Source organism: Schistocerca nitens, chromosome 4, assembly GCF_023898315.1.
Source record: "Schistocerca nitens isolate TAMUIC-IGC-003100 chromosome 4, iqSchNite1.1, whole genome shotgun sequence".
Classification (NCBI taxonomy): Eukaryota; Metazoa; Arthropoda; class Insecta; order Orthoptera; family Acrididae; genus Schistocerca; species Schistocerca nitens.
The window spans coordinates 362,168,235-362,192,815 of record NC_064617.1 but is presented as its reverse complement, the minus strand read 5'-3'; positions in this window follow the sequence as shown (position 1 = coordinate 362,192,815).

Genomic DNA, 24,581 nt, shown 5'->3' with positions numbered 1-24,581 from the left:
ACATTGACTACATTAGCGTTTTCATTTATTGCTCATACAAAGGGCAGCCGCCTGTGTTCGGACGTGAACCGCTTCCAGCCCTCCGTCACGTAGGGGGAGGGAGAGGGTGTCATAATGTACTTTAAATACATGTCCTGTTGATAAGAAATAACCGAAGGCAGCCTGTAGCCTGCGACCTATCGCAGCTGGTGGGGGAGGACATGTGCCACGTGACTGAGTTTTGATGCCATGTTCAGGTTAAGGTATTCCACACGATGCAGCTGGTTCAAGTCCTGGAGCATATTTGACACATCATCAAGCGTACAGTCTGCAGTAACCGTCGATAGTTTGCCGCGGCCGTTCCGTGCACATCATTTGTAAACATAACTTCCAAATATCTGAGTTCAGTTACTGGCTGGAGGGGAGCGACAGCGCCCGACCTGAGACTGCACCCGATATCCAGCGCTGCATACTTGTTGATGTTAAGAAGACTGCTCTCATCCTGCCAGCATCGCTCCATCCAGTTTAGCGGAACGAACTGACAGTGTCAGGTCGTCGGTGTATACCTTATAGCAGAAGGAGATATCCTGCATGGTGATGCCAGACAACCTTTGTTTGAGACCTCCCGGGAGTGGCTCGAGTGTGATTGCATAAAACTATGTACAAAGATGGCTATCTTGTCGTAGAGACCTCTTGATGGGTGTTGGGCCCACCATCCGTCTATTAACGTGGATCTGAGAGCAGGCTACTGGCAGAAGGCGCTGCAGACTGTCATTGAGACTGGGAGGAAATCCCATATGGTAAATCACCTGTAGGAAGAAGTTATGGTGCACTCTATCAAAGGCACAATTGAAATGGATGGAGACGATCGTCGCTCGCAGGTGGCATGCCAAGGCATTCGCTATTAAGTCCCTACAGCCGCTGGTGTCCATTTGTATGTTGATGTCTCGCCCCTTTGACGTCTATTCTGGGGCAAGAATCTTTGGCAAAGTTTTCTTAACGTGGGCTGGCAAAAGCCTGGTGAAGATCCTGTGATCAGAATTGATCATTGTAAGTGGCCAATAGTCACTAGGTGATTTCCCTGCTGCTGGTTTGTGTACTAGTATGAGAAGTCCTTCGATGAAGGATGGTGGTACTGTGTTTAGACCAGGGACATTAGTGCTCAGAACTCTGTAATCCAGTGGGGTATCATGATGTCACCGAAAGTCCAGTATAACTCGACTTGTAATCCATCATGTCCCGGAGACTTATTGATAGCACCTTTGGCAAAGGCGTCCTCCATCTCCACAACGAGACTTCCTCGATTAATGCCATTGCAGTTGACTTTTCGATAGTGTGTGACACCTGTTGTAACACTTCCGCAGTGGCCTTGTCGTCTCTTTAGCTCTTCCCTGCTAAAGATGACGATAATGATCCTCCGTGGCTTTCACTATGGTTGCTTGGAGTGTACAGGAGCCATCTTCTTGCGCTGTAAGGCATGTGATTAACTGTCGGTGGTAGCAGTACACTTCCACCAAAATGTAGTGCACCATGAGGACCTCTGCATCTGTTTGGTCGTATCGACATGAGCAGACTATGGCGACCTCTAAGTGGCGCTTCGTCAACGATAATATGTGAGCCTTGACTTGGTGTCATTCTCATTGTCTGTCTGGCGATGTGAGTAGAGCATAGGGGTCCCTGAGCACCACATAGTAAAAGTTTAGGGTCTGCCAGTGACACGCAGCTTTGTCCTTGCCAAACAGCATAAGTGTCTTAGGGATTGCTGGTTTGGTACAGAGAGCTACCACGCCAAAGTCATATTTGAAGGTATGGTGGTAAGGGCAGTCAAAATTCAGTACGCACCTGGCGTACCTAGTTGAGGACCGGGTATGTCTTCAGTTGGGTCCACTTTTCCGTCACATGTTTGTGTACTGTAGCTTAGGGAAGGAACACCGCCGCGACGTCTGCCGCCGGAAGTTCGAAGGGTAGTTCGAATGTGTTTGTAGTCAACAGTTCCAGTCAGGCGTGAGAAACCTTGACACTGCCAACGTTGCCACCTGCATGGCAGAAACATAGTTCTTGTTTCATGTCTCGTAAAACCCTGTTGCTAATAAGTTTCACATGAATCGTTTCGTCGTGTGACTAGGGCCTCCCGCCGGGTAAACCGTTAGCCGGGTGCAAGTCTTTCGATTTGACGCCACTTCGGCGACTTGCCCGTCGATGAGGATGAAATAACGATGACTAGGACAACGCAACACCAAGTCCCTGAGCGGAGAAAATCTCCGACCCAGCCTGGAATAGAACCCGGACCCTTAGGACTCACATTCTGTCGCGCTGGTCATTCAGCTACCGGATGCGGACATGAATCGTGTTACTTATTAGGAAAAAGTGGATGCTGGCAATGTCGGAAGCCGGGATCTTGGTCTCCTCCTTTAAAAAGGGCTTGACATCGAGTGATTTTGGTCTATCATAGTCGTTTTTAAAATCATATCTCAGTGGTGACTTTCTTTATTGATTCGCCATGATCTTGTTGGCTACAGAGTCACGTTTGTGCGGGCCGAAGAAAGTGAACAAGGCGAGTGTGCTTATGCTGCAAGCAAAACGCTCAGTACGTCCTCTTCGCTCAGCCGCTAAACCCGTACTGCCCGTAGACCACAGGTTCTTTGTACTACCGTTATCGGAAGAATAGCTTCAGGGTTGCGAAACAGATGGATGTGCTCATCACATAGCTACATATAATGGCCTCGCTCGAAGCAGTACAGGTAGCATACAGCTGTACATACTTAGAAGAAAACATCATAAAGTAAGAATACATAATTCACACATATTCTGTTGTGAGTCAACGGGTCCCAGACGTCAATAGCCAAGACCTGCAAAGGCCTAGTGGGTAGATTAGGGTGCAATTCATCTATCTTCTAAACATATCAAGGTTCTGCATTTTGGCAAATGAGACAGGTTTTTTAACTTGCTGTAATTTCTTGTGTACGGTATTGAAATAACGATGCTCACCTACCTTCTAAGCATACTTTATCACCATAAAGTGGTCCAAGGCATTTTATGTGTACCATACGAGCCTATTTTCAGCCTCAGATGATACGCAAACACACCAAGCATCTGAATCTGTATGCCTCCTGTAAAAGAGAACACTGCTGTGTATTTTGTAATGGCCATTGAACTTTAGAAGTGGATTGTCTTGTAATAATAACCGTCTAACTTTTATCCAGTCAGGGTCAAAATTCTGCATACTGGCCATGTTTCAGTATAGGTGCATTAAATAATACCTATCAGTTTCACCTTTCATGAATTACACCTTAAACCTTGCAATACCGAGAAGAAGCGATATTTTGAACACACCTGTCAAAAATGTTGAAATCTAGTCAATTACTTTAGATTTAAAAAATTTGAACAACATAGTTACTGTCTTTAACTGTGGTACATGACAGAAGAATTCATTATTTTAAATTTCTCAGTCCGACTTAAACCAAAAATTTAGGATTTAGTAGCGTATGTCAGTTTCCTAGTGAATATCATATTCAATTTTTTCAGTTTCATGGCATTACTTACAAGTCAGGATCTCTTTGAATAGAAAATGTTGTGCGGAAGGCTAACCAAAGACTGCATTTTCTTGGCCGGATACTTATAAAATGTAACAGATCTACTAAGGAGACTGCCTACGCTACGCTTGTCCTTCCTCTTCTAGAATACTGCTATGCGGTGTGCGTTCCTTGCCAGATAGGACTGACGGAGTACATCGAAAAAGTTAAAAGAAGGGCAGCACGTTCAGTATTATCTCGAAATAGGGGAGAGTGTGTTATTGAAATGATACAGGATTTGACCTGGACGTCATTAAAAGAAAGGTGTTTTTCGTTGCCACGGAATGTTCTCACGAAATTCCAATCACCTACTTTCTCCTCCGAATGCGAAAATATTTTTTTGACACCGACCTACATAGGGAGAAACGATCACCACGATAAAATAAGGGAAATCAGAGCTCGTACGGAAAGATATATGCGTTCGTTATTTCCGCGCGCTATACGAGATTCGAATATAGGGAATTGTGAAGGTGGTACGATGAACCCCCTGCCAGGCACTTAAATGTGATCTGCTGAGTATCCATGCAGATGTAGATGTTTTGTGGGTAAAAGTCAACAACAATTACTGAAATCTGGATTTTTATTTATTTATTTATTTATTTTTGAGTAAGCACACTCTACTCCCCCTTGGTAGTAGACATTATTAAAAGTGCTTTGACATTGCTTAGAGTGTGCTAAAAGATATTTTCATGTTCAGGACACTGCTAACACATCTGTATCTATTTGAAAAGTATGTTGGTAACATGGGTTAACAACAATTAACGAATTTTACATTTTTCTTTTTTTAAAAAAATTGGGCATAAAGTACCGCCCTCTCCCAACCTCGGTAATGCGCACTGTGGAAGGTATTTTGGTATTGCTTCAGGTAATGCCATCTCATGGATGTATGTTATTTAGCCCTTCTGGAAAAACAAGGTACTGCATTGGCCACGACACTGTCCAGTCCCAGGACATGAGTAATTTCAAAAGTATACTCACGTAATACAAGTGACTATCTTGTAAGTCTAGTGTGTAATAGTAGGTACTTGAGCAAAAAATTTAGTGTTTTGTGGTCACAACACACCTTAGTATGCTAAATAGTAGTGAAATCTTTTGAAGGTGCACACTACCTGTAGCACTTCCAGCTCTGCAGTCAAGTACTACCTTTCGTAGCATATGGGGATTCTGCTTCCAAAATAAATTGTTGAATTACATGGTTTAGCATCTATTTGCCATTTACCCCGCGAATGTGATATAGATATGCAACTAACCCAACTTTTGAATCACCAGTGGCCAGATAAATGTCTTGGCTCATGTCAGGGTGATGTAGCAACTTAGCATTGTAAAGCGCTTGTTTAATGATTTCGAATTTCCTCTGATACTCACCCAACCAATACCATTCATTTAATTACTTTATTGCTTCCTTTAGACCTGCTGTATCTATATCACACATCGTATTTTTAACATTTTTTGAAGTTTTTATGTTTTGATTGAGTATGAAGTTATCTCCCAGCATAATAACAGAAATAGTAGTTTCAATAATAATAATAATAATTATGATGATGATGATGACGACGACGATAATGATCATTGCTTAATTTGTGATAGCACACTGTACTGGTACCTCTGATGAAAAAATCAGAACTGCAGATTCTGAGTTGTGGTACAATAGAACTTTATTTTTTACTAGGACAGATGCTGTATTCACTCTCTTAAAATGCTCAGAAGAATATTAAACTAACGTTTTAAGAACTCTACGTTTCAACAATACCCCCTGGGAGGTCACAGTAACTGAACCTCTTTTTTTACAAATCAAGCACTGAGAATGATAACAGTAATAATAATAATAATAATTAAGTAATAGTTAAAAAGGGAGTTATATATATATTTGTAAATGTACTATGTCTCAGCACCGATGTTACTTGAGAGACTATATTCATTTGTATTGGCTAAAGGAGTGAAATGAATGTTTAGTAAGAAGAATTAACGCTGGCTAGCCGATGTTCAATAGTAAGAGGCATTTCAAACTGGTTTATAAAGGCGAGGGCTATGGGAACTGAAAGCTGCCGTGATGTGGAGCTGATGTCGTACTGCTGGTATCATTGGGTATCATTGTGATCCTGATCACACATTCACATTGTGTAACACACTACTCGCATTCACATCTTCTGAAACAGTAGACACACTCGCTAGCACTTCCTTATTCACATTGATGCTGCTGTGGCATTTCTGTTCAGGATGACCAATAGCTATGAGCATGTTTTTTCAGCAGCCGAGCCAGTGGTTCATTTCTGAGTAACTGATTAGGCACGAAATGGCGATAAAATGGAACTAGACCAAGACATTATTCCAATTGTTTCCCAATTCTAGGTGTAGCAAAGTTCTTGACAGCACTCACCTTCAAAGAGTCAGTGGAGCAATGGTTTGATCTGGGAAGTTAATACTGTTCCATCCAAAATTAAATTTCTGCAGACTGGCTGTAGCACCAGCATCTACGAATTTTTTTAGTACTTTTTGAAGTGTGTGCATGTGTTCAAACCAGAAGAGAGTGGCTATTAATAAATCAACGAACATATAACTCATTCAAGGAGCTCAGCTCCTAACACTGTATCAAAAGTGCAGATAAATACTCCGGAACTCGCATTGGTACTGAAAGCATGTACCCAAAACTCGTTAACTACATCCAGAAAATATAAATGCTGTACATTTACTGGATTCCTCAGCTACTGGTACCTGCCAGTACAAGGATTTGTGCCCTATACTGGACAACTATATGATTGTGAAACGCTTGGATTTTTTCATCAACAATTCTCATTGGAAACAGTGTTCGATTTATAGCTCATGCATAGCACAAGAAATATGAGAGCATACTGAAAGGTAGTGCCTCCAAAATTTTTTAAAATGAAAAAATCTCCTAAGGATTTTTAAATAAATAAAGGTTTCTAACATCCTACTCCTTACTCTTTATGTCTACATATTTTCAGCTCTCTGTCACTAGAACTCTGAATCGTATTGTGTAACATGGTGGTGTGTAACATAACTATGTCAGCATGTGAGAAACAGTGCACTGTAATCAAGCTTCGAATTCGAAGAGTCATTCACACATGGAGCACCCTCTCTTTCAGCATTACAAATGTAATCCCACACATGAGTACTATTATATCTGCAACATCGTCTTGCATTCACTATGATCGATCATCCTCAGTACAGTCCTGACTTTGCCCCATCTGATTTCCATCTATTCCCAAAACTTAAAGAACACCTTCAAGGACTTCAACCTGATACTGATGAAGTGCTGAAAGCAGCAGTGAGGTTGTGATTCCGCTAATAAAGTGAAACATTCTACAATGACGGTATCGACAAACTGGTATCTCGTTGGGAGAAATGTGCTCATTGCCACGGTGATTATGTTGAGAAAATAATATGTAGACATGAAGAATAAAGGTGGAGAACGTTAATAACGTTTGTTTTATTTCACAAGCTTTGAAAGTTTTATCAAAAAAATGTGGATGCTTCACTTTCCAGTATGCTGTTGTAAATTCCGTCCATGGTCCACTACTGCCACAAAAGGAGTACTGTAGGGATTCCTGGATAGTCCATTGATCCATTTAGTTTGTTGATTTGTTATGATCTAGACTGGAGTGTACCTCTACCAAGGTCACTCGACGATTGCAGTTTCTTGATCTGTGTTCATGCGTTTCGTTCTGGCTGTCTTCCCAGCACCGATTTTGTTGGTGGTTGTCGTGATAGTGACCTCATCTATTTCCGATATCACGATTGTTTATTTGCCCATACCGCCTTTCATGGTGGCGACTGTGGCTATGTGAACGTAAACATTTATTCGACCTATGCCACTGGCATCATTTTTGTGTGTTGTCCGAGAGCTCGGAATGTTGATTGTAACTGTCTGAGGACAGAGCAGTGCTATTTTTCTATGACGGGCATGAGGAACTCGCTGCCCTTACAGCCTATGCGGCCGACGCGGTTCTAGGCGCTTCAGTCTGGAACCGCGCGACCGCTACGGTCGCAGGTTCGAATCCTGCCTCGGGCATAGATGTGTGTGATGTCCTTAGGTTAGTTAGGTTTAAGTAGCTCTAGGTTCTAGGGGACTGATGACCTCAAATGTTAAGTCCCATAGTGCTCAGACCCATTTGAACCATTTATTAGATCTATTTCATCTATGTCAGGCACATTGATTGACTCCTCAGTTTTATCCAAGGGCAATTTCGCCTTAAGTATTCTGAGAACATTACACTTGGAGACTGCCAAATATTTGGTGTTATTCAAGTGCTTCTCAAAGCAGTTGTGTAGGCTGCCTTGTCTTTCGTTATGTGACTTGCGGTTCAACATCTCTTTACGCTCATGCCCAGGACTTAGACCAGAAAGAGTTTTCACATTCCTCATATTAGGGACAGATGCCAACAGCTTCTGTAGCCCAGAGAGTGATATAACATTGTATGAGAAACACTCACAAATTTTATTTTCTGAAATTTATAACGCGAGCGTGGTAATATGCCGTGGAAGCCACGAATAAACGTGATCGGGTGAATTGTCTGTGTGTTCGGATTAAATAAATTAAACTGATGATGTTTAATGAACTTTTTCTCCATTACGGCATTCGCCATTAAAGGAATGTTGGATAAACTGTAGATTGCTTTACTTCCGCCTATAACAGCTGACAGCTGTTGCGGTGTTTCCGCTGCGATTCACGTAGCTACAATACGATTCACATTAGATGAGTCATCATCAGACGCTTCTGATAAAGTGTCTGATTCTATGATCTGATGTATAAGGTTTAGCTCCTGCTTAAATGTGGTTACAGTTTTTTCCTACTCACTAAAACTGGAGGTGAATGAAACTTTAATCTCTACTGTTTGCTTACTTAGAGATTTTACTTGACCATCTTGCTCTGTTTCACCAACACATTTATCCGTTTCCACTCTTTGGGAACGCAACTCATGTTCGGCAATTTGCTTTACCTGTTTGTCTCTGTCGCCTAACCGTCAACCTGCATCAGTTTTAAAACATTGCTGATGCAGCTTAGATTGATCGGCAATAATTTACTTCTGATCAGGAGACATGATTTCTGTTTTATCCGCAACGTCTAATTGCGCCTTACGCTATCAACAGACGGCCTCTCAATTTTTTTTTTATTTTTTTTATTTATTTATTTATTTTTTTTTACAACCGTTCAATTTGTCCTGCGCCGAATAAATATTGCCGCGCGGGATGGCTGCGCGGTTTACGGCGCCATGCCACGGATTGCGCGCCTCTCCCACCGGAGGTTCGAGTCCTCCCTCGGGCATGGGTGTGTGTATGTTGTTCTTAACATGGTTAGTTTCAGTTAGTTTAAGAAGTGTGTAAGTCTAGGGACCGAGGACCTCAGCAGTTTGGTCCCTTAGGAATTCACACACATTTGAATATTTTTGAATAAATACAAAAATTTAACTTCCCACACTGAGTGATAAATGCTCAAAATGATGTTCTATCTATTTAAAAGGCACTATCTAGATTTAATAAAATGAATGTCTTCTACTACCAAATAATGACTGCCAAGATTTGAAGAGAGAAACTACGAGCGCTTCGCACTCACAAGACTCTACGTAGACAAATGACTGCCATCTCACAAATCACTAAGCTTTCTATTATGTGAACTTTAAACTTCCTGCACACAAAAATTTAGAGTTAATACTACCATATGTAGGGAACTAGCTACTGAAGAAATGGAAAGCATACTCTTTTTCTTTCTTTATCCACTGGCTCTGTCATGTGCGACCTGGATCTTCTTCACGTCCCAGTATATTCTGTGCCTCTTATTGAGGTGGTTTTCATGAAACAAAGGAAAACAGTAAAATTAAGTCCTTTAAACGGTCGCCACCGTGGCCTCTAACTGATGGTAGAAATATCTTAACGACTTCGATTGGGCTCCCGCTTAAAGGTGATGTGGTACAACAGAGATAAAAATCTTATCTCTGCAAACATGCAGATATTTCGTGAAAGTAAAAATCTTAGGTACTTCAGAACAGCTAACCGCTTGTTGCTGCAAATATTATTAAATCAAATAAATGACAGTGATCAGTTATATGCAATTAGAAGTTGCACGTATTACTTGCAACAACGCAGTCTGTAGAGAAGTAACCGTACAGCCTCCTACCCCTGCCTATACTTACAACTCGCAGCGACTTAAATCGCAGCACACAGCAAACGTCGCCACAACCTCGCTTGATAAGCATAGGTACAATGATTAGTAATTACATACGTCATGTTAGCTACCAATGAATAGTTCTAAAATAGGTTTATATAATTTTAGTAAGTTCTTTACTTCAGCACAATACAGTGTTACTAGCCTACTACGGCTTCCTCAGGCCTCCCCAACTGATATTCGCCTTAGCAATGCAAACTGTTGTAAGTTCCAAACAGAAATCATTCGAAGCTGCGTGATCCACGACTAACTCCTAATACAGACACCCGAGCCGGCTGGAGTGGCCGAGCGGTTCTAGGCGCTACAGTCTGGAACCGCGCGACCGCTACGTTGCAGGTTCGAATCCTGCCTCGGGTATGGATGTGTGTGATGTCCTTAGGTTAGTTAGGTTTAAGTAGTTCTAAGTTCTAGGGGACTGATGAGCTCAGATGTTGAGTCCCATAGTGCTAAGAGCCATTTGAACCATTTTGAACAGACACCAGAAGAAGAAGATCGAAAATGACATGGGAGGTCCCATGTTCTAGAATAACAGAGACCAATGAGAACACGTCTCAGAGTCTAGCTCATTAGGCTAATTGATTTTCATTGAGTATTTTTACGGATAGTATAACATTATCAATGTTGTGCACCTAAAATAGCGTTGATATACTTTCGTCTTACAGTCGTATACATCTTTTCTTTTTGCTTTAATCCAAAAGCAGATAACTGTTTCGTATTAAGTCGGACATTAATTTCTTAGAAAAATACCTTTCAACTCAGCACTGTTAACTCAACTTACTTTTGACCTTTTTCTGTCAGGGTTTATTATTTCAGCTCAATATTCCGGAATACTTTCAAGAGGTAATGTTTCCTTTCTAACAAAAAATGCTAAAACAATAGTTTACTTCGAAACGAAGTACACTGTGATACAGTACACGAGCTCAGTACCCCGTGATTTACACTCCTGGAAATGGAAAAAAGAACACATTGACACCGGTGTGTCAGACCCACCATACTTGCTCCGGACACTGCGAGAGGGCTGTACAAGCAATGATCACACGCACGGCACAGCGGACACACCAGGAACCGCGGTGTTGGCCGTCGAATGGCGCTAGCTGCGCAGCATTTGTGCACCGCCGCCGTCAGTGTCAGCCAGTCTGCCGTGGCATACGGAGCTCCATCGCAGCCTTTAACACTGGTAGCATGCCGCGACAGCGTGGACGTGAACCGTATGTGCAGCTGACGGACTTTGAGCGAGGGCGTATAGTGGGCATGCGGGAGGCCGGGTGGACGTACCGCCGAATTGCTCAACACGTGGGGCGTGAGGTCTCCACAGTACATCGATGTTGTCGCCAGTGGTCGGCGGAAGGTGCACGTGCCCATCGACCTGGGACCGGACCGTAGCGACGCACGGATGCACGCCAAGACCGTAGGATCCTACGCAGTGCCGTAGGGGACCGCACCGCCACTTCCCAGCAAATTAGGGACACTGTTGCTCCTGGGGTATCGGCGAGGACCATTCGCAACCGTCTCCATGAAGCTGGGCTACGGTCCCGCACACCGTTAGGCCGTCTTCCGCTCACGCCCCAACATCGTGCAGCCCGCCTCCAGTGGTGTCGCGACAGGCGTGAATGGAGGGACGAATGGAGACGTGTCGTCTTCAGCGATGAGAGTCGCTTCTGCCTTGGTGCCAATGATGGTCGTATGCGTGTTTGGCGCCGTGCAGGTGAGCGCCACAATCAGGACTGCATACGACCGAGGCACACAGGGCCAACACCCGGCATCATGATGTGGGGAGCGATCTCCTACACTGGCCGTACACCACTGGTGATCGTCGAGGGGACACTGAATAATGCACGGTACATCCAAACCGTCATCGAACCCATCGTTCTACCATTCCTAGACTGGCAAGGGAACTTGCTGTTCCAACAGGACAATGCACGTCCGCATGTATCCCGTGCCACCCAACGTGCTCTAGAAGGTGTAAGTCAACTACCCTGGCCAGCAAGATCTCCGGATCTGTCCCCCATTGAGCATGTTTGGGACTGGATGAAGCGTCGTCTCACGCGGTCTGCACGTCCAGCACGAACGCTGGTCCAACTGAGGCGCCAGGTGGAAATGGCATGGCAAGCCGTTCCACAGGACTACATCCAGCATCTCTACGATCGTCTCCATGGGAGAATAGCGGCCTGCATTGCTGCGAAAGGTGGATATACACTGTACTAGTGCCGACATTGTGCATGCTCTGTTGCCTGTGTCTATGTGCCTGTGGTTCTGTCAGTGTGATCATGTGATGTATCTGACCCCAGGAATGTGTCAATAAAGTTTCCCCTTCCTGGGACAATGAATTCACGGTGTTCTTATTTCAATTTCCAGGAGTGTATTTCCTTACGCATATGTAAAAGAATAATGAATAAACCCTTCCAAAAGCTTTGCCAACACTTCCATGTGGACATAAAGTAAGTCAGTGTTTAACTATCTTATCTGCCATTCTTAATCACCAACAAAATATATTTTTCAGCTATTGTCTACTCCAGCGACCCAGAAAAAAATCACTTTCATCGTACTCACACATTACCAAATTATATTTCAGCTTCTTTATGTATTTACCACCTAACAATGCTTCAGGTCATTGCAGCAGCCTAACAAAAACAAGGGCCACGTATTCTTTCAATTATAGCAACATTTCAAGTTGTTACAAATACTGAAGTCTTTTTTCAAAAATGGGCTGACGAAATTCCGTTTATACCTTTTACTCCGAAATACACTGTTTCCTCTATGAAGGTGAAAGCTGCCGGCCGCTGCTAGTCATCAGAACATTTGCTTGAGCCCGGTCTCTCATTTCCTCCACGCACTCCGCATCAGAGGTTAACGACCACATCTAAATTAACTGACAAACACGTATTGTCAAGTAAACATGGACCTCGAAGTATTGGAAGAAATATGTGAAGGAACTTTTAACCACAGATCTTCCCAATACTTTTCACTAAAGACACACGTTTCCGAGTAGGCTTCTTTGGAAAAGTGTGACTCACATACCCACCACTTAATGTATATTTTCTCTTAAAATGATATTTATTAAACTGTAATAGATGAAGATCTTAAAGATCTTAGATACTAGTTAACTACATGCTTCCTGAACAACTGATTCTCAAGATGGTTACTGTAACTCGTCGTCTTGTATCTAAGCAGAATGTCGTTTCATTAATATTTGTTGCACCTCTCATGTGGTAGGTAGAGGAAAGAGAAGGAAACGCCCTGTTGACACCAGTACAACTGATGCGAAGAAATTAAAAGCTGCTTTGAAAGCTACGAGGAGCAGCAACACCTCTTTCTTGCGCAGAGAAAATCATCAGTGCTATTTTAAAGTTATGTAAATACTATGAAACTGTACGCTCTATACATTATTTAATTTATTTGCAAGAGAATAAAGTAGAATTTCGAATATAAGTATGGTGTTGTCTCCCTTCAGGATGTAGATTACATTCTAATATTACCGCAAAGAAATTTAAAAAAAAATCAAGCTTAATTTTGACAATATAGTTCCATGCATACAGTGGGCGAAATAAATCCATGACTAAAGCAGTAGTTATTAACGATGGTCAGAAGGGTAGCATCTAACTTGAACATAAACAGTATTTTAACTTTTCGTGAGCCACAGTCGAAGTTCTCTCTCTTTATTGATGCATACTGAACCGAAAATTAACTTGTAAACGAAAACATCGTTTTCGGTTAGTCAATAACAAGGCACACTAAGCAATGAAACAAGATTTCTATTAAGGCCGTAGAATGTAATTTGGAACCAGAGAAGCAATTTTCTCCCATTTAATTCGAAGATCTCAATAAATGTTCCATGTATCGAAAGTTTCGCACATCTGCGTATCAGCGGAAGAGAAGTACGACTCCGAAATCAGGCCGTACTTACAAAATACGAAGTTTCTCAGTTCTATTCTGCGTACATTCGGAGATCTCCAACAGCCCCGAGCCGTAAGAAACTTCTCGGAACATTCCTTTCCAGAAGAAACTTTCAGTCACCAGTACCAGTATTTCCCTATAAAACCGTGTTCCCAATTTTTTTTATCTTTCACGTTGCAAACTGTAGAAGGAAATTTTTGGAGAAAAGAAAAACTCCGCGGCTATAAAAGAATAAGGGGTGCAGCTAAACGTTCTGACAAGAAATATTTAACTGTTCTTGTAAGAACGCTGAATGATTTAAGAAGGAAAAAACACAAACAATAGTGGAATGGCAGTTTTAGTTACAATTAAAAGCGGTTCTGACCGAGTAAACCAAAATAATAAGTACATATTCCTGACAAAGATAAATGTACTGATCATGTAAAATAGTGATGAGGCCTTAATGAGATTATAGTGTAGAGACATACAGATTGCTGCCTTACCTTTCGAGGTAATAAACAAAAATTTGTTTCACTTAGACACTATGCAAGATTTTAAAGTTTTATTTTAAAGTTTTTATAGTTCAAGACATGAATCAGAAATACAGATAGTTCTTAATGAAAATAGTTGTAAATTTACAGAAGTGTCTTTCGAGAAGTAATTTCGTATAAAGTGTAAGAAGCCAGTAAAGCTATGGAGAAAAAAAGAGTAGAAAATTTAAAATGGAAGTAATAAAATTTTTGAAAATAATATGAAAGGAAGTTGCAAAATTATTTACACTCTATCTATGGAGGCGGTGTAGTCTCCAATGCTAAAACCATGCTCAAATATTTTTCTTGACGTAAAAGAAAGTAGACAGCATACAAAATATGCAGCCCAGTCATTTTTATGTGACCACCGCCTATGTTCGACGTCAGTATGCAATAACCGTTCACATATAGCAGGAGGAGGGATACATAAAGCATGTCGGGAGGACGCCGATAACAATGCAGTCGTTGTTGCAATGCGTAACTGGAGCGATTTGTTGACGTCCGAAAGGAAATCATCATTGGCTTTCGAGCGAAGGGTGCAAGCATTTCCTAAGCGGCTTGAGCAACAATTGTTGTTCAATTGTCTGTGAAACCTTATGGGACTTCAGTGCTAAGTTCATCAGTCCCTAAGCTTACACAACTACTTAACCTAAATTGGCCTAAGGACAAACACACACACCCATGCCCGGGGGAGGACTCGAACCTCCGCCGGAATCAGCAGCACAGTCCATGACTGCAGCGCCCACGACCGCTCGGCTAATCCCGCGCGGCAGTTGAGCAACAGGCCGTCCATGTGGACCATGGGACCATCGTCAGTGTCTGCTTCACGATCGTCCAGTGGAAGATGCTTCGTATGGGTCTCAGCAACAGGTACCTATTTCATGCATCCCTGTTGACTGCTATTCATCAGTGACGAAGGCTGTAATTTGCACGCCATTACCGCAACTGGACGTCATCTGAGTGGTGACTGATGACCTTTTCAGATGATCACTTTTTATGCTCCATCGGATACATCGGATTGAAAGCAAACATCCTGAAACTATCCTCGGACGAGTCTAAGCCGATGGGGTGAGGGGAGGGCATTATGACCTGGGGAATATTTTCGTGAAATTCCTGAGTGATCTCGTCATTCTGGAAGACACAGTGGCTGAACCCAAGTACCCATCCATCCTATCCATCCTTGCGGAGCCTGTCCATCCTTACATGCAGTTTGTTTCTCCTCGGCACTGTGGCATCTAGCAGCAGGACAATGGAACGCGTCACACAGCTCGCAGTGTACGTGCGTGCTTCGAAGAGCACCAGGATGAGTGCACCGTACTAGCGTGGCCACGGAAATTCCCGGATTTAAACCTAATCGAGACTCCGTAGGACCACCTCGATGGGGTTGTTTGCGCTTTGGATCCTCAATTGTGAAACCTAGCTCACTGGAGTTTGCGTGGCTCTACATGCCTGTCGATACCTTCCTGAACCTCAGTGACTCTCTTCCTGCACATCCCGCAGCAGAGGCAGTCTAAGCTTTTGACAGGTGATGACATTATATGACTGGGCAGTATGATACAGGCCTGACAGCCTATTCTCTGTAACCTACAAAATGTTCATTAATTGCTGCGCTCATCACATAGAAACATAGATTTAATCGGACAGAGAACTGGCTTTGGAAGTACATACAACAGAAGGGAGCAGTTCTGTACGTCGTGAATGTATTTAGAAGATGGAACTGTGAGTATGAATGGTCACTTTTTAAGGGGGGCAGGGAGGCGCGAATTTTGCATTCTCAATAAGTTTTTGACTCATCATCACAAGCATGTGTACTGAAAATCGGAAGAAAGGTTACTGATACAGTTTATGTTAATATTTAAAAGAATATGTATGTCAATGCTACAGGGTCCATTATAATTCATCAGGAGAGTGGGAAATTGAGAACTGGAAGCAACAAGTAAAAACATGTACGAATGTCTACTATTGCATGTAAACATGAACTGGAGCCCCCAAAGACCCCAACTATTAATTTTTATCGTTTCACTGTTTTATACCGTTGTTATGTAATAGTTACTGTTCTTAAGAAGAGACTCCGTAAAGACTTGTGTCTTTTGACACATACTGTCTACAGCAACAATTATCACGAAAACATTGTCACATTTAATTGTTATTTTTCATCACTTTATCTGGATGTTCCTTCATTATTGCTGGAAGAAGACAGGAAGTTGCGCATGGACTTTACTTCTTGTATACTGGGTAAAACAAAACTGTCGCATTAAGTTGTTACAAGTATTATTGCAACTACTTGAAATTACGAAACTATCAGTTATTTCGACCTGAAGAGAAATATAGATACATCCTATGAATCCTCTACATAGAATAAAGAAACAGTAATCCTTATTTCCCTTCATCTACTGCACTATATACCTTTCGTATTGTAATCTTATTTGAACAACACAAGAGCATACCTTGCTATTCGAGTCTATGCCCGACCATATGACTGCGAGGCGTCGCCGTACATAGTGCAGCACACATATACACTCCTAACCGCAAATGGTATGGGGCGTCAGAGCTGTTTAGGAAACACTTGGTGTCAAATCCGCAATTTTAAATACTGGTTGTGTTGTACAATGTTTTATTGTATGTCCCTCATCCTATCCCTACCATTTTAATACTACTTAACTTGTGTTTAATTTATTCCATATTAGGCAAACCTCGAAGTTTTTGCTATTGTATGACTTGACTGACGGTTCGAATCTAATTAAAGTATGTGCACTTGATGGATTGCAGTATACAAATAACCGTTTGTTTCTATCGACGAAACAACCAAATGTTATTTCACATTTTTTTTATTACAAGTATGTTCTAACTGATACGTATTTCTTACATCCACTTGAATATTGCTAAACAGCCCAAACTGATGAATACTGCTAATTGTAAAATCAAAACACAATTTAAACCAACAAATGACGGTCAGTGTGCCAATTATCTCTCAGAAAATTTGTATTGTCAATGGACCCAGTTATGACTAAAATATGAAATGGAGAATAGCAGAACAACGTGAGGCGTGAACGAAAAGTTACGTTCGCTAAACTATTTTAACAAACTATGTCTTAAAATATATTTCATGAAGATAAGCATTTCTTCTGAGTACACCTAGGCAAAACTGGGTGTCCAATCAAAGTACTCGCACCTTATAGAAGCGATTTTGTGATACAGACGATGACGAGTAACAGAAATTTACTACAAGTAAACATTTGAAAGTTGGTTGTTACATTTGCAACTTTCAGCATTAAACTGTCATTTTCAGTATACAATATGATAGCGTATTTCTTAAGCAGGTTTACTATAAAGACGCAATTCTGAACCTAGTTTATCAATTCCAAACTACTTAGTTATCGTTGGGACAGAGTATGAGGCCTTGAGGAACCATTATTTGAGTTCCGGCTGAGTTGACCTATCAGGTCCTGGCTCGCCTCGCTGGGAATATTGGGTCGTGATTCTGAATAACACTTCGTGCCCTGGAGTGCTCGGATTAAGACGTTTTCACGTCTGATGATGCGGTGCGGATTGGTTTTTGCTGTAGCAAGTGGTGGTAAAATGTAGTTTGACTACATGCAGAAAGAGCACACTTGTAATGCGATTGTATTAATGACTCACAGTGAGCGTATCGCTCATGCATAAATATTTTTCTCGATTCGCGTCGTGTAGTTACGCAAACTTTCAAGCGTTGGACGCGTATTTCAAGTGTAGAAATCTAGTCTCTGTATATTTTTAAGGAGAGTATGTCTAGAGATTCTGCACCGAATATGTTTGCAGTTAATTCATTCGAGTGCTAGAACAGATAGTTTATGTGTTTGCAGTTAATTCATTCGAATGGCAGAACAGTTAATTTCTTCACTCTTAGTGAACATTTGCCAGACTCGTATTTATCTTGCATTGTATGATTTCCTTACGTGTTGGAACTTTGTGAGCGATGTAATCTAAGCACTAATATTACAGTACTATTGTGGTTTAGTTACTTTTCTGAAGTCGGTTATATGAATTGACACTCAAATGTTCTTTAAAATCAATTACTTTCCTATTCAGTCGAATGTGTCCTTATTTGCCCTCAGAAGTCAGTATACGATCACTCGATGCAGAACGCAATACTTGCTTTCAGTAACTGCTAAAACTCCATACCTTTCTTACTGCAAGTAACATCAAAACCAATATAAATTACGGTGAGCAGTATACTTCACGTTCTGTGCTTAATTTTTCAGGATGAAAGATAAGTATCGATGTTGAAACAGCAGGCAGAGCAGCTCTTTATTCCACAGAGAGTGTGTTTATTCGAACCCTGTATTTGTGATCTGTTGTAGCAGACTGGGTCCACTTGTCTAGAGCACTGCGGGGGGCTATAACCTCCGTTTCATTACACACTTTCATACGTGGTGAAATATTCGCTACGATCACTCAGATTCAAATAAACTCCATTTCCTTTTGCTAAACCCATTAAAACTATTGTTATATGATGTAAGCGTTCTCTGCCTAGGTAACATTCTACAACATTTTTGCAGTAAAATCGCGTTAGTAGTTGGTTTCATGGGTCTAAACACTGTACATGAGAGAGCATTTTTCTTAATTCAGGGCATATTCGGACTTAACTTCATTGGTAATTCGTTTTTGAAACCTGATAGGACTGTGAATCGCACTTTTGGCTCGATTTAGCTTTGAGTGATCACAAAGTCTGGACTTTGTAGTCCCTACTGATGACAGCTCGACTATTTCAATTGTCAAGTTATTTTCTATTTTCGTCTGTAGAAAGTGCTTTAACTGTGTGCAATTAATTTCTTTCTGAAACAGAAACAATACAATTTTAATTCGTAGACCTTCTGTCTGTCTAAGAAACAAAACAACAATGTTTTGAACATTTCATGTTAAACTTTATCCGTCACTACTTAACAAACGACTTACTTCCTGCATTACGGAAACTACTGTGAAGAAGTTGATGGAGTTTCCTTGGACTCGCCAGTGTCATCTGTCTTGGTGAACTTATACATGGGAGAATTTGAAGACACTGCACTGACACCAGCGTCTCTCCCACCTAAGCACTTCTGCTGGTACGTCGATGACAAGTTGGTGGTGTGGCGGTATGGGAGGGACTCTCCAGAAGTATTGCTTGCCCACATCAACAAGATTCACGAAAACATTAAATTTACGGTGGAGCTTGAAGAGAACAACTGCCTCTTGTTTTTGAACGTCCACGAGCATAAGAAACCTGATGGCGCAGTGAAATGTGGAGTATCCAGGAAACCTAACCAAACGGGCGTGTATCTTCCAGCGACTAGCTGCCACCATCCGTGACTGTGATACTCCTGACGAAGCTGTTGCACAAGCGAGGACCACGTGCGACGATAGCAGCTTACCAATGAAGCTGGACAGCCTAAAAAACACTTTTACTTCCATTGGTTACAGAAATGATGAAAATGAGACGTTGAGAGCATACATGCGCAACGGCAAGAGCAAAAGGCGGAAGAAACTGCACAAATCAAAAGGATTAGAATGCAGAACACAATTGAAACCACGTGATTAAAGACACATAATATGTATCCACAGGAAATGTGGCCTATAACTGAAAACGTGTCGTGACGATCTCTCAACTGGCAAAATATTCCGAAATAACCCCCATTCGGATCATAGGGACTGCCAGAGGGCAGGTCACCATGATAAAAAGACTGAATAACCAAAAAAAGACTAAGGTGCTAGGAGTCGCGGCTTGGAAGTCTGAATGTGGTAGAAGAGCTAGAAAACCTTAAAGGGGAAATGCAAAGGCTCTATCTAGGTACAGAAGCGGTCAGTGAAGTGAAGTGGAAAGATGACAGGGATTTCTGGTCAGATAAGTGTAGAGTAATATCAAGAGCAGCAGAAAATAGTATAACGGCATAAGGATTCGTTACGAATAGCAAGGTAGGGCAGAGAGTGCGTTCCTCTGAACAGTTCAGTGATAGAGTTGTTCTCACCAAAATCGACAGTTAACCAACGCCGACAAGGGCAGTTCAGGTATACCTGCCGACGCCGAAAGAAGAAGACGAAGAGATAGGGGGAGTATATGAGGATACTGAACGGGAAATTCAGCTCGTAAAGCGAGATCTAGTAGTCGTGGGGGACTGAAACGCAGTTGTAGGGGAAGGAGTAGAAGAAAGAGTTACGGGAGAACATGGGCTTGGTACTAGAAACGAAAGAGCAGAAAGACCAATAGCATTCTGCAATATGTTTCAGCTAGTAATAGCGAATACTGTGTTTAAGAACCACCACAGGAGGTGATATACGTCGAAAATACCTGGTTATATGGAAAGATTTCCATTCGATTACATCGTAGTCAGGCAGGGATCCCGATCAGATAGTGAATTATAATGTGTATCGGGGATCAGATATAGACTCAGATCATAATTTAGTAGTGATGGAGAGTATTTACAACACTAGTCAGGAAGAATCAATACGCAAAGAATTGGGATACGGAAATACTAAGGAATGAAGAGATACACTTGAAGTTCTCTAGCCTATACACACGGCGATAAGGAATACCTCAGTAGACAATTCACTTGCAGAGGGATGGACATCTTTAAAAAGGGCAACCGCAGAAGTTGGAATGGAAAATATAGATACAAGGAAGATAACTGTGAAGAAACATTGGGTAACAGAAGAAATACTTCTGCTGATCGATGAAAGAAGGAAATACAAAAATGTTCATGGAAATTCAGGATTACAGGAAACAAGTCGCTGAAAAATGAAATAAATGGGAAGTTCAGGGAAGCTAAGATGAACTGGCTGCATGAAAAATGTTAAGAAATGGTTGTCCGAAGGACTGACTCGGCATATAGAAAAGTCAAAACAACCTTCAGTGAAGTTAAAAACGAAGATGGTAACATGAAGAATGCAATGGGAATTCCATTTTGAAATGCAGATGAGAGCGAACAGGTGGAAAGAGTTTATTGAAGGTCTCTATGAAGGGAGAGACTTATCTGATGTAATAATAGAAGAAACAGGAGTCGTTTTAGAAGAGGTAGGGGATCCAGTATTAGAATCATAATTTAGAAGAGCTTTGGAAGGCTTGGTATCAAATAAGATAGAAGGAGTAGATAACATTCCATCGGAATTTTAAAATCATTAGGATAAGTGGCAATAAAACGATTATTCACGTTGGTGTGTAGAATGTATGAGTTTGGCGATAAGCCATTTGACATTAAAAAAATATCATCCACTCAGTTCCAAAGACTGCAACAGCTGACAAGTGCGAAAATTATCGCACAATCAACCTAACAGCTCATGCATCTAAGATGCTGACAAGAATAATACACAGAAGAATGGAAAACAAAACTGAGGATGTGTTACATGAGGATCATTTTGGCTTTAGGAAAGGTAAAGCCTCCAGAGAGGCAATTCTGAGATTGTGGTTGATAATGGAAGCCAGACTGAAGAAAAATAAAGACACGTACATAAGATTTGATGCCTTGTAAAAAACGTTGGACAATGTCAAATGGTGAAAGATTGCAAGCCATCACTTACTTTAATCATAATATATGTCTGAGTTATGCTGAATGTTAAAATAAAAGTACAATCTTCTCAATAACCTTCAAATCATAAGCTACACCCTTAATTTTTATATATATATATGAATTAATAGCTTTTACAACACAATCTGACTCTGTTTACATGAATCCACTGTGGGGCCCAACTCCTATCAAATGTTATCAACTACGACCAAGTACACTACAAACTATCGTTCACCAACAAACAGGGAGCTGTGAATACCATTTAACAACACTATGCAGTGCTTCAGTATTTTACTCTTTCATCTTGATTCAGGAGACAGCAGAAAGCGGTGCGCTGTGGGCGAGGTGTGATGCGCTGAGGCAGCTGTGATGTCCTGACGCGACGACGAAAATTTGCAAACTACTAGCTCTTGTGTTCAGACTATCAGCATGCAAGAAATTTCCCTATCAGAGCCCTGAAAATCCACCAGATTTCAGTGTGAAGTTTACCCATTCGCTGGTCTGGCCAAACCAGATTTACTCACACGCATGACGGTGCACGCTGCAACTGTCAAACGTCAGACAGCTGACTCAGGACATATGCGTCGTGAGTCACCCTCGAGACAGACGATATGTCCAAGATGATATGCAGTTCCACTGTCGGTACCATTAGAAACTGCTACTGGCTCTTAGTGCACCAAAAGATACAGACCACAAGTCTCACCCAGAAGGGAAAGACCTGATCTTCTCCACCATGGAAGGACCAGAAGGCAAACAAACACACACACTTTCCATCGAGCCTTGGTATGGGAGCCGAATTAGCAAAATCGAAGCCACCCCCACATCCACCCCCACATTTTACAAACCAATCAAACTCTCCTCCACTAATTGAATCTCCCCTCTTCACGGTTCTGTTGGCATGGTAGTCAATCCAAACAGAGCAGCAGGTTTTCACACCTGGGGAGCAAGTCTCCACTATGCATATCCTGTTAGGAGCCAATCAGCAACTCCAAATCTCTCTTGTCTTAAAAAATAAGATTTTGGAATAGGGAAGCGTCGTCCTCATGGTAAGCATGGCCATGTTTTGACAAAAAGCATCTACCTAGATGGGACCACAGTCCCTCATTTATGGAGATATTTAATCTTTCTAGGCCGATCATTTCCAATTTCTGAAAGAAGGGTGTTATGCTAATGCTGTGCTCATGAAATATATGTTTTCACTACTCGCTAAAAGTACCTGACGAATTCCTGGCTTTAGGAGAGGGAGGTACAGTCTTGCCTCCACTAAACACGTACAAAAAAAAAAAAGTTCAAATGTGTGTGAAATCTTATGGGACTTAACTGCTACGGACATCAGTCCCTAAGCTTACACACTACTTAACCTAATAACCTATATTATCCTAAGGACAAATACACACACCCATGCCCGAGGGAGGACTCGAACCTCCGCCGAGACCAGCCACACAGTCCATGACTGCAGCGCCTCAAACCGCTCGGCTAATCCCGCGCGGCTAAACACGTACACCAGCCGCTCTGTCCGCATCATCTCAGCTTGTAACAGGAGAATACACACAGTTTTATGACCTTCCTACCACTTGCACAAAAGCTCAGTTTAAAGCAGTCTCTCTTAAATGGCTTCCTCCACCCACTTTCCGCCAACTCGCCGCCTTCGTATCCAGACTGCTGCCTCGACCAGGTAAAATGTTTTGTGAACCAGCACCCTTCTACCTGATTCTTAATGGTTAGAAAGAGAGGGGTTCAGCCGGAAGTTTCTCTGCGGGTAGAGTCCACTAAGTGCTGCTTCCCAGAATCACTCTCACAGCCAGGTCGCTTCACTCAGCATTTATGGCCCCCAAATTCAACTCTCTCCCTGTTCTCCATTGCCTCTACTATGACTATGGCTCCTTGGTACAAGTTCTCTGCGGGTTGCACATGCAGTAATAAGAATATTCTGGCCACAATGTCCATATGCAAAAATTCATAAACCGCACATGCCAAATGTAGTACTGGGGACACCAAGATCATGACCTAAAATATGAATGTTAATCTGACTGACAATGTTGTTAGAATGATACAGTGGCATACCACCTCTCAAGATGTTCGAAATTCTGAGGAAACTAGAGGAATGCTACAGGGAGAGATGGGTGATATACAACATGTACAAGTGTCAAGTGGGAACAGTAAGAGTGAAAGACAAAGAGCGATGTACTTCGATTAAAAGGGTATAAGACATGGATATTGACTTTCGCCCCTAGAGCAATCAAGCAATGATGGAAATAAAAGAAAATTTCAAGAGTGGAATTAAAATTCAAGTTGAAACTATAACAATAATAAGATCTGTTGCTAATTTTGCTGTCCCTGTGAAATTTAAGAATTACAGCATTTGTTGAAAATAATGTACAATCTAATTAGTACAGAATAAGGATTGAGAGTAAATTGAAGAAAGATGAAAGTAATGAGAAGTAGCGAAAATGGGAACAGTGAGATACTTACCATTAGGATTGATGGTTATGAAGTAGATGTTGTTAAGGTATTCTGCTACCTACGCAGCAAAATAACCCAGGATGATGGCGCAAAAAGGACATCAAAAGCACACTTCCACTGGCATAAAGGGGATTCCTCGCCAAGAGCAGTCTATTAGTGACAAACGTAGGCCTTAATCTAAGGAGGAACTTCATGAGAACGTACATTTGGAGCACAGCAGTTTGTAGTAGTGAAATTAGGACTGTAGGAAAACTGAAACAGAAGAGAATCGAAATATTTCAGATATGGTGCTACAGTTATGTTGAAAGCGGGTTGAACTGATTGGGTAAGGAATGAGGAGGTCCTGCAGAGTCAGAGAGAAAAGGATTTCATGGAGAGCACTAACTAGAAGTGACATGATGATAGAACATCTGTTAAGAAATTAGGTGCTAGAGGGAGCTATAGACGGCAAGAACAGTAGGGGAAGACA